This window comes from Anas acuta, chromosome 1 (genome assembly GCF_963932015.1).
Source record: "Anas acuta chromosome 1, bAnaAcu1.1, whole genome shotgun sequence".
Lineage (NCBI taxonomy): Eukaryota > Metazoa > Chordata > Aves > Anseriformes > Anatidae > Anas > Anas acuta.
This window is the reverse complement of record NC_088979.1, coordinates 107,037,864-107,049,575: the sequence shown is the minus strand read 5'-3', so window position 1 is coordinate 107,049,575 and position 11,712 is coordinate 107,037,864. Positions and strand designations below refer to the sequence as shown.

The window sequence follows — 11,712 nt, the reverse complement described above, 5'->3', positions numbered from 1 at the left end:
CACAGATTCGTGGTTCAAGAATAGCCGTTGGTGATGGGAACATGGTGACAGGAGCATCTCCTAGGGCTGATCACTCTTCTTTGTATGCCAACAGTACCTTCTGCTTCAGATCTGGAACGCCTTCTAATCAAATGTATCCCTTACATTACAAATAGTTAAGCAGTTGCAAATGTCCTTCAGATTTCTTTACTATTAGGATTTATTTACGAAGGTTTGAATTTGTTAATTCAAACATACTTCCACATAGCCTGGCCAATGAGGTTTTTCCAGTTAGTGGTACCAGGCTGTAATCTTTGTACTGACATAACAGCACAGGATCTCAGGCCTTGCCCAGGCTTGCTATGACCTCTGCTGTTTTTAGCATGTTTTAACAGCTGTTAAGAATTGAGTGATTATGTCCAGACTGTGAGTTTGCGTCTGTGAGTGCCACTATGGGGAAGTGTCCGACAACCCCAGGCAGCTCCTGCGTGACAAAACATCTGTCCGTGAACACAAAGAGTGGGTACAGGACAGCTTTCATGCATGACCCAGAGCAGTGAGGAAGGAGCAGGCTGGGGTGGGAAGGCACCTTACTGCCAAGTAGAGTTGAGCATACTGACATCAGATAAAGAAGAATGAGCCACTATACACACCTCATCCTCCTGGCAGAGTGCTATGGTAGCTGCTGCCTTAGTGTGCTCTCCAAGCTCCCGCAGTCTTATCAAGAAAGCTTCTTTGGGAGCTAGAAGCACATGGGAAGGGTGAGCCTAACACCAGAGAAAATGGGTGTATACTATTAAGTTTTCATACAGCAATTCTGCCTGTCATATCAATGACACTCTCCTGTATTAATTAGAACTATTAAGACTCTTAAACGGTTAAAACATTAACTGGACTATCAGTAAACTCTGTGTGGCATGTAAAAAGGCATGTTCTTTTCCCTTTTGCCAAGAAGCCAATTTTGAGGGAAACAGGGGAGGCCTCTTACTCCTTCCGGATCAATGCAATTCTGAGCTGATAATCTCTCTTGATGACGATATGAACATTATAGAATAGTAGAGACTAGTATAGATCCGTATTTTATGCATTCCCCTCTACCATATGGGTATAGTAGTTAAAGCTATCTTGTTTATTGCTGGTCAGGCATATTTTTATCAATATCAATATGGATAAGTAAAACATGACATTAGTTTGGGGATGGTCAAGTGTTCTCGTCAAGTAGTCTCTACGAATTTGGTTCATCTTTAAACAAAAAGTTGGGGAAGGGATGGGACTTGTATGCCTCATCTCCCAGGCACAAGAATACTATGTGATCTTGAGTTCTTAAGTATATAGAGTTGAATGTTTATGTGTATTGCATACACTATCATACATACATGAACAGGCAGCTGCTCTGAAGAGATGAAGATAGCTTTTCTTAAAGTAAAACAAATATCTCTTGTATTTGCGTTTTAGATATAGATATACTCTTTAAAATCTATTCGTATAATCATGTGTTTGTCATAGAATATAATTCATTTGATTTTTCTAACTGTTTCAGAGTTAATTCTTTACATGAGACTATTCGGGAAAGATTGTCAACGAGTGAGAAGTAAATTAATGGTAATGATTAAAAATTAGGAATGAGAAGCAGAAGCCAGACAATGTGAGTGTAAATCAAATCTTTCGTTTGTCCAAAGGCTAACAGTTGTTGTGATATTTTCCGTGTCAAATTTTCTACAGATAATTATATGGCATGTAAAAAGGGAAGAAAGGACTTCAGAGAAGTAAAATTTATAGTTGACACTAAATTATTGAGGCTAGTCAAGTATAATGAAGCCTGAAAACATTCTGAAGTAAATAACAAGGTTAGATGAATAGGCAGTAGGACGGGTAATGTAATTTGTTCCTAACAGATGTAAGGAAATGCTAACTGGAAGGCGTGATCAGAGTTGTTCATACCTGTGGCATTAAAAAATAATTGTAACCATGGAGGAAATGAATCCTACTGGCTTTGAAGTTTAAACAAGAGAATGAAAACAAAAATATACTTGTCACATATCTGTAGGCTGAAACTTGTGGTATCAGCCATGGTGAGAGATAGAGAGGAAACAGCGGGAGGTGCGGAGGCACTGCAGGGCTGTGCAGCCCCAGCAAGGGGAGCTGGAGTGGTGAGAGGTTCCTTGCCTTGCATATGGCATGGGCCAAGGAGACACGCTTACTGCTGTCACAGCAAGTGTCGGCATGCTCCGCTGTTTGTGAATGGTCTAGAAAATGCTCTCCTCAGGGGAATGGGCAGACTATTCCCCAGACAAGAGTCACTACTATTCTGTGACAGAAAGCCACAGCCCTAGAAGAGTAGCTCCCCAGTGTGAGCTCAGTCAGCTCCTGCTAGCTGGTTCAAGGGTGCTGTCTGGTGAAGGAGACATCTTATCTCACAACGAAGAAAACGAGAGGTCAACAGCTTTCCCAACTGTTGTTTATCAGCAGGTAAGAGTAATCATTAATGACATTGTGCCTTGCCTACACAGCAAGTGGCTTGTCCTCTTCCCCTTTGCTTATGCTTAGAGTGCTTGCTTTCCACTCAGGCTTAATTATACAGGTAATCAGCGTGTGTAGTTAGAATAAAATCCATCAAACTTAGTCTGTGGTCTGTTCCCACTTAATTGTCCAACATCCAAAGAATCTTCTTGTCCTGAGGCAGCTGGGCTAGGCCAGGGACAAGGACTGGAGCGGGGCCCTGGCACTGCCACTGGGCCTGGGCCTGGCCAGGAAGGCAGCCCCATAGGGCTGGGCTGGGCCTAGCCTGGGGCCATGGCTGGGCTGAAAGACAGCTCCAGGGCAGGGGGATGAGTCCCAGCATCTTGCAGCCATTCCCACAGGAGTCTCCCTCACCACTTGCCCTGGTCTGCCTGCTGGGAGCCAAGCCAAGGCCAAGCTGGAGCTGCCCCAGTGGCCAAACCTTGTCCAGGGGCAGCAGGGAGGGCCTGGCCCAGGGGTGTGGGGGTGACTTGCAGGTCACCTATAGAGGCATCAGGGATTTTGATTAGCAAAGAGAGGGAAAATCTTTCGCATTGGTTTCAATCCTGTTTCTATTAGTCATCTTAGCTTGATTAAAGTACTTCTCTTCTATTGAAACCCTGTCATTCATCCCACAGTTGGTTATAAGCAGCTTTGGAACTAAAATAAAATGATTTGAGTAGGGCTCAAATATTTTCTAATGCTGTGTAGACACTCTTCTGAAATTTCAAGAAGTGTTTTTGTCCAGAGAAGCTCAGTAGCACTCGTCACCTTCACACTCAAATCCCAATTACATAATTGCCTAATTTAAATGAAATTTTTCCTAGTGATTTTGGGGATTTTTTTTTAACAGGAAATGAAAAGTTGATGTAAATTTACGTGAATCTCTTAGTATGTTCGTATTGTAATAACTTCCATTTGTGAGGTGGTCATCAGGCGCTTCTCTCAAGCACCAAGTTATAAGACGAGGGGAAATGGCCTCAAGTTGTGCCAGGGGAGGTTTAGGTTGAGCATTAGGAGAGATTTCTTTACTGAAAGAGTTGTGTGGCATTGAAATTGGATTCCCAGGGAAATAAGTGATTGAGTCACCATCCCTGGAGGTCTTCATGATACACATCGATTTAGAACTTAGTAGCATGGTTTAGTGGTGGACTCTAGTACTAGGTTAAAGGGTGAACTAGATGATCTTACAGGTCTTTTCCAACCTAAATGATTCTATGATCTTGTGATTAACTTACAAACTCTCCAGACAGAACTTCAGCTGTTTTAAATTAGTATATCCAGATTGAAGCCATTGCATCAGTACTGATGGTACTGATTTTACTGTTTTACTGATTTTACTACTGGTTCCTTAATCGCTAAGTTCATATCTGTTTCTTAAACTAATTAACTTTGTTAAACTTCATGTTTCCGGTTGTTTGTCAGTGAAATTGTCATGCTTTGGATTTACCCTATAGCTTTGCCAGAAGACATTCACTCTTATGTTTTTGTATGGGAAATATGCAAATTCAGAACATTAAAAAAAAAAAAAAAGTAAGAAGAAATGTATCAATCAAAATAAAATGTTGAGCACTTCAGGTTGGAATCTGTGGTCCAAAATAGATAAAGACAGTAAGAAAATCAGATAATGAGCTGTTTGATGTGATGGGCATTTACCCAGGATGCACAAAACAGATATCAGTTTGAATAAAGTCAAACAAAGGAACAACGGAAGAATACTTGTGTACTTCATTTTCAGAAGAATAAGATAAGGAAATCTATTTGTGTGTATTGAACCTGAAGTTCATAATCATAGAATCACAGAATGGTTTAGGTTGGAAGGGATATAATTTTAACCCCCCCTGTCATGGACAGGAACACCCCCCAGTAGACCAGGTTGCCCAAAGCCCCATCCTGCCTGGCCTTGAACACCTCCAGGGATGGGGCATCCACAGCTTCTCTGGGCAGTCTGTTCCAGTGCTTCACCATCCTTTGAGTAAATAATTCCTTCCTAACATCTAATCTAAATCTCCTCTTATTTATGTATGTATATTTTTATTTATACATTTAAATACATTTTATTTATGTATTTATGTATATGTAACAATGTATTTATTATACATAAAAATACATTTATTTATACATTTAAAGCTGTTACTCCTCAAATCTGTTTCTGGACAGATCATTCTTAGCAGTGACTTGAAACTGGCCTCCAGTCTCCTGGTCGGGCACAGGCTGCTCTCTTGCTCGGTCCTTGCTGCTACAGTCATTTTTCTTTCATATAAATACAGCCATATCCATTGATCATGGACTAGAATAAGCCCCATTTTTTTAAATTGCCATGGTTTCACTTGTCTTGCTACATATGTTAAATATTCAACATGTAAACATTGAAAAATACGAAATTTTTTTTCCATGTTTTAAACATGGAAAATAAGGTGTATAAAATAGCACTAGATAATAAATGCTCATTATTTTGGCGTAGATAGTTAATTCCATATTCAACATGGTTAATATTTATTTATCTGAACTATATTTACCTCTGAGGAATTAGATTTGGACAAGTTAATCTTTAAGGAAGAACATTGTAGCCTCAACTGTATTTTGTACTGAATACTGATGGACTGCTTAGAGGACTATTTTCTTAGCTCATTGAATTCATGCTTGGAAGTAGTTTATGTCAGTGAGATTTTTTAAAAAGAAGTACTAATGGGGAAAGGTATTTGCAGTCTGGCCTTTTATTTTTTAATGGAATATTTCAGCAGACCTTACTTTTGAAACTCTCCCCAGACAATGCTTAAAAAATTATTTTTGGGGAGTGGATGCTTGTTTTGTTTACTTCAGCTTTCTGTCACAATGTATTGGGCTTACATGGCAAGGTTTGGTAGTGGGAGGGCTGCAGGGGTGGTCTCTGTGAGCAGAGGCCAGCAGCTGCTCCATATTAATTAAGGCCCAAGTTCAGCTGGCCCTAAAGGGACTCACTGCTGGCCAGAGCCAAGTCTGGGAGCAATGCTGCTTGGGCCTCTGGAAGAGCAGAGTTAAGGAAGGGAAATACTGCTGAGAAACAGCAGCTGGGAGAGAGGAGTGAGAAAATGAGACAGAACCAGCCCTGCAGCCCCCAGGTGAGTGCAGCAGGAGGCCAGGAGGTGCTCCAGGCAGGCAGCAGCAGTTCCCCTGCAGCCTGTGGAGAGGCCCCCAGTGGAGCAGGCTGTCCCCCTGCAGCCCATGGGTCCCACATGGAGCAGATCTCCACGCTGCAGCCCCCCCATGGGTGGAGGAGCCCCCGGTGGAGCAGGTGGATGTGGCCTGGAGGAGGCTGTGGCCCATGGAGAGCCCCCGCAGGAGCAGGCCCTGGGCCGGAGCTGCAGCCCATGGAAGAGCCCGTGCAGGAGCAGGGGTCTGGGGGGAGCTGCTGCCTGTGGGGAGCCCAGGTTGGAGCAGGTTGCTCCTGGGGGATGGACCCCGTGGTATGGAGCTGTGTGGGAGTAGCTCTTGAAAAGCTGCTGCCTGTGGGCAGACCCTGCATAATCGTTTCAGGAAACTAGGGCAGGGAGTGACTGTGAAGGAGCAGTGGAGATGAAGTGTCAGGGACTGACTGCAGCCCCCATTCCCCTGCACCACTCGAGGGGAGAACATAGAAGAGGATGCATGGGAGGAAGGTGTTTATAGTTTGCTTGCAGTTTCTTACTGTTCTAGCCTGCTAGCGATTGGCAATAAATTAAATTAATCTTCCTATGCTGAGTCTATTTTGCCCATGACAGTAATTGGTGGGTGATCTCCCCATCCTTTTCTCAACCCTTGAGCCTCTTGCATTCTATTTTTTCCCCCCTTCACCTTGAGAAGGGGGAGTGAGAGAGCGGTTGTGGTGGAGCTCAGCTGCCCAGCGGGGTAGAACTGTCACACACAAGAATTTTGAGTATAGATTTATGATCAATCTAATTTACAAATTATCCAAATACAAAATAACTTAATTGAAGGTAAGGGCTTTTGTTTTCTTGTTCTGCTTTATATCCACAGATATTTCATAGAATGAGCAGGAGTAGAACAGACTGACTACATTCCCAAGGAGGATTTTTTTTTTTCAGACAGTTTTGAATAGTTCATCTTATATCTAGTGACAGAAATAAAACTATAGCTGCATTGCGGATGACAGTATTCCTCAAAGTACCATGCAATTTCAGAATATAATTTAAAATGCATAAAATAGTGTTACAAAAACTTTTAATTGCAAAATTGTGAATGTTTTGGTAGTCTGGAGGTAATTTCTTATAACATGCAAGAAGTTTTATCTTACTTTAGGTAAATTATGAGTAAATATATATACATAATATGTATATATATATAATTGTATTACATAGCAATTGCATGTATTTTTATTTGCATATACCACTCTTTAATTGGAAACCTACAGTATAATTATATCATGGTATTTTATTAATCCAGTTGTATTTTAGAGCTTAACTGAAGTGGAAGATAGGACTAGTCAAATGGTTATTGTTTCTAAACTTTTTCACCAATACATCTTCTTTATTATGTCAGATCAAGGTAGAAATATTAAATCAAGACAAGCTTTTCTCCAACAGTTTCCAACACTTTCCAGGTATTTAGAATAGATACCAAATCTTCATTTTATACAGCTCAATGAATTTCAGACATTTAGGGGGAATGTCTTTGTCTTTGTCTTTACAGATCTAATCACCTTACATTACTTTTATAGTTGATGAGAAGAAATATGTACTTTTAGTGTCTTACCTGTTTTAAACATCTAATTTCAGATGTGATGAACTGTGCCTTAGCCACTAGCTAACTTGATCAGGTTCCACTGAATATAAAGGGAACGTAGGAACACTAGATCAAATGCAAATGTCCATTTTAAATCAAATGATTCCAGCCTTAGTGACAAAATTAATCTATCTTGACCGTCTCACTTTGTAGACACAGATATTCAGGGTTAGCTGCATTTTCTATTGATAGCAACAGAAATACGGTAATGTATATAGGGACCGAAATGTCTTCTATGCTTTATATTGCAGAAAAATACTCCAAAAGAATGTATCAAATAACTCAAATGCATTCTGTCTCAGGTGAACTGTCAACTATTACCTAATTTCAGTTTTGCTAAGGTTAGACTATAAGTTAACAACATATGAAAACTGCAACTTTTAATAACATTAATCTGTAGCAAACTTCTACTACCTAGTTAATCATCTGTTCCAATCATAAATTTACAGAAGCTGCAACTCTAAAAAGCATATGCATTTTTAATCTGACTTCTTAAAGAAATAAATGTTATGTGAGCTAGTTACATCACAAGTGTGAACCTGAGATGAGGAAGCCCACGTCATAGACACCTACGTATAGATGAATTCCATGCCAACTTTCATTAATTCTGCTGATTGTTTAAATAAAAATAAAATAAAATAAGCTGTAATAAGCTTTATTTGAGCCATCACAATCCATTGTATAATAGTGAAAAGACAGAAGGGGAAAAAAAACAAAAACAACAAATCCTCAACTGCAATTTGTCTTGCACCAAATCTGGAGATAACTGGATATTAATTTACATTTTTCCTTACCTGGTTACTCTTTGCATTGGACAAACTGTCTGCTTAGTCACAAAGGATTTAATAAAGCATTTCATCCTAAATGTGCTGAAATTCATTTGGTTCCAATGATATTAATAGTGTGCTTAAAATTAAGTGATTAGGTAAGGTGATGCTATTAGAGTTGTATCACTCAGCAAAGAGTGGACCAACTGAAAATAAACACTCGTGCATGCATGAAGGAAAGGGGAAAAAATAAAGCCATATTGTTTGTACACTGTACACAGAAAATAGAGTGAATACATTTGTTCTGCGGCTTCCCAAACTCTGCATGGTCTTTATCAAGCACTGTTAGATCAAAATTCTCATTCAGAGACCACGTGGACAGATATCTCAATATATACTCTCTAGTTAAATATATGCAACAAACATCAAGGTTAACCTCTGTTAAGACCAGATTGTATCACCTGTTCATACCCATGTGAGCACATAGTATCTTTGATTCACTGTGGACCATTTCTGTGAGAAAGTTTTTCTATCAATGTCCGAGAGTTTGTAATTTGGTCTAGCGTGCTGAGTAATAGATCTGTCTATGTAAAATAACCTGGTATATGTCCAGTCTCCTGTCTATCATCATTTGGGTTTGATATCATTTCTCAATTTCCTTAACTGGATTTTTTTTCCCTAACAATTTCTTCTTGCCCAGAGAAAAACATCCAGTAGTGAGTGTAAATGCAAGTTAAATATATGTTTCCAGTTCTCTCTCTCTTTTTTTTTTTTTTTAATGTTTGTAATCAAGTAAATACAATTAACTTAGCCCACTTAGCATTTTAACGGTTTGTCATCCAGCCTGAAGATAATATTTAGCCGAAGATAAACACTTAAAGTTTTTTTCTTTGTAATAAATTTTGCTTGCTGTATATCTAGCAGACAACTGAAGCCTGATAAATGAGAGTAAATGAAATCCTAATGACTTTGAGAAATTTGTAATGATTCATTTGTTCACTTTTGTTGTCAAAGTTTTCAAGTCACAAGTGTGAATATATTTTAAGTAGGGTTAAAATGTGTTGCTATAAGTGTTACAGTGGCTGGGAAAGCAATTTGCAAAGAACAATAAGTGCCAGAGATAAAAAAAAAAAAAAAAAAAAAAAAAAAAGCTTACTGGCTATCAGCAAAACAGAACACTAACCTAGCAAAGGATTTGTTTAGCTCTATTCCAGGTGGCAAGAATTTTCCAAAACAGCCCACCTTTTGCAATCATTAATGCAAACATAGGCATTTTTACTCTAATAAAGTTATGACTCAAATTATTCCTATATGATTTGCAGATCTAAACTTTGAACCTATGTGTTTCTAGGCACTAGGATAATGTTTCTTCAGGTATGTAGTTAGGCAGAAATCAAATGTGTTAGGAAGGAGTTGCAGTATATCATGATTTATCACCAAATTGATCAATTAATTATTGAATGGAATTTGATGCTGTAGTGTTCTGTTTAATCATTCTGCAAAGTGGCTAATTAGTTAATATGCTAATTTTCTAATGTGCTATCTTGGTATTGGATACTCTGCATGCAAGTGAAACCCAAATTTTTGTACAATAAGGATTCTGTTTCAGTGCTTCTAAAATAAAATGAAAAAGTTATTGAAGCGATCACAAGGCATTTTCTGATGCATGCTGTAACTCAATTATGGTAGTAAGTGAATTTGAACATCTTTTTGTGTGGGAAAGCACAAGTATATTAAAATTTTGGGGTATTTGTTTTCAGATAAAATTATTTTTTAATTATTATTTCAATATCAATAGATATAAAAAATCTTTGTTAGGGAAATCTACACAATGAAAGTCAGTGTTCAATGAAACTGTATACCTTCTCTTTACTTCCAGTCAATTTTTACCATTTCACCATACCATTTTAGCAAATAAACTGTGTGAAGTTTGATATTTTGTTTGAATTATATCAAAATATTTGTTAAATTCTTCATTTTGATAGTTTCCTCTCAGCAGCTGTGATCATTATTCTGTAATGTGTGACACTGTTGTATGTTGTCTGTAATTTAATGATTTGCATTTTTTTTGTCCTTGTAGCTGTAACCTTTTCAGTATTCAATGGCAAAAATGGCCCACGGGAACTTTCTGATTATCATTCAAGAGCAAGTGTCAAGGTAAGCATGTGCTAAAAGCTTTGCATTCTCTGATTTGCAGTTTAAAAATATGGTACCCACTCGAACAGATCTGACTCCCTCACATGGGGGACTCCTATAACTCTTTAGGAAGAAGTGCTTAAAACTTAATGTCAAACAAAAAAAATGGCATTATCTTTTGGTGGGAAAAATTAAAAAGATGATGAAAGAGGAAACATCTAATGAGTAAATTAGCCTAAAATAGATTTTAATAGTACCATTTCCTTCATATCAACTGGGTGTGTAAGATGGGTCAGGATGGCAAAAAGAAAGTGTGTCTTTATACTCTTAGATGGATTTAACCAAAAGAATTCTGGTTTTAGATGTGTTCTACTTTTAGATATTTTGTACTTTGTGCCGATTTCCTTCATTCTGATCAACAAAATTCAGACATGCCCTTGTCTTCGTATCCTTATTACATCACCCTTTTCCATAAGGATTCCCAATGATTAATAACATTAAAGTAAAGGACAGTGCAAGGGAGTTAGAGAACTGTATGTTTCCTGAGCTTTGGTAATAGATAGGACTGAAATTTGTATTGAGCCAATGCCATTTGGTCATCCAAAATTTCAACCAGGATAGAATAAATGTTCTTTTGTGTAACTAGCTTAATGAAGGGACAGATGTTGAAAACATTGGGGAGGGGGGCGGGGGGAGAAACAACAATACATGGATATTTTGAGGAGGAGAAGAAGAAGAAAAATAACTGAGAGGATTTAGGCCCCCATGAACTAGGAATGTTTGTAGTCATTGACACTAATAGTGAGGAAGTTAGAGCATTTAAGCTTTTTTTTTTTTTCCTAGGGAACATAATTACTTTTGTTATACGGCATTCTTCCCACTGAGATGACACCAAATGCCTGTGTAGTTTAACAAACAACACTGATAAGTGGCACTTTTGATAGGAATGAGCCAGTTGTATATGCTAAATCAAGTAGCCAGCAGAGACTCTAACTTTTTAAAGAGATTTCAAAAGACACCAGAGAGGGATTATAAATTGCTTCTGGTGTCAGTATGATTTAATCATCCTGAGGTCCGAATTTCATTATGGAAAGTACCAAGTGCCATTGGCTTTGAGTATCAAAAACATTGTAACCTTCAGAAACAAAAGTTCAGTCACGGTATGTTGTTCCTTTGATATAGATATTCTTCAGGAAAAGGAAACTGCAATCTTATTACTAGTATTTTTTTTTTTTTTCCAGAAAATGCTTTCTGTGTAAACGTGCATTTACTCCCAGTACATAACACAAAATACAGTTTAATACAATTTATCTATTATTTATGTGAGCTCACAATTCAGTGACATATATGTCATGGTTGATCTGTATCAAGATATTTGTAGAGGTGAGTTACCGAGTTACAAATTGAATTGTTTGTATGAAATGCCCCTATCTTTCAATGAAGGAGAAACCAAAGTTTCAAGAAACAGGCATCGTGCCATGCACACATGCAGCAAAAGCTTGAAACAACATTAAATCTGTTCAAAATCAACCAGGGTTGAAACATCACATTCAAAAAGATGCTGTGCCAC

At 38.3% G+C, this 11,712-nt stretch overlaps 1 long non-coding RNA gene across 1 annotated transcript; it reads left to right on the top strand.

Moving 5' to 3' along the window:
* Positions 1-6,993: 6,993 nt before the first annotated feature.
* LOC137850219 (uncharacterized) lies at positions 6,994-11,459 on the top strand. The gene is made up of 3 exons (XR_011092377.1): positions 6,994-7,057; positions 10,087-10,163; positions 10,986-11,459. It is a non-coding gene; the product is annotated as an uncharacterized lncRNA (long non-coding RNA).
* Positions 11,460-11,712: the final 253 nt, after the last annotated feature.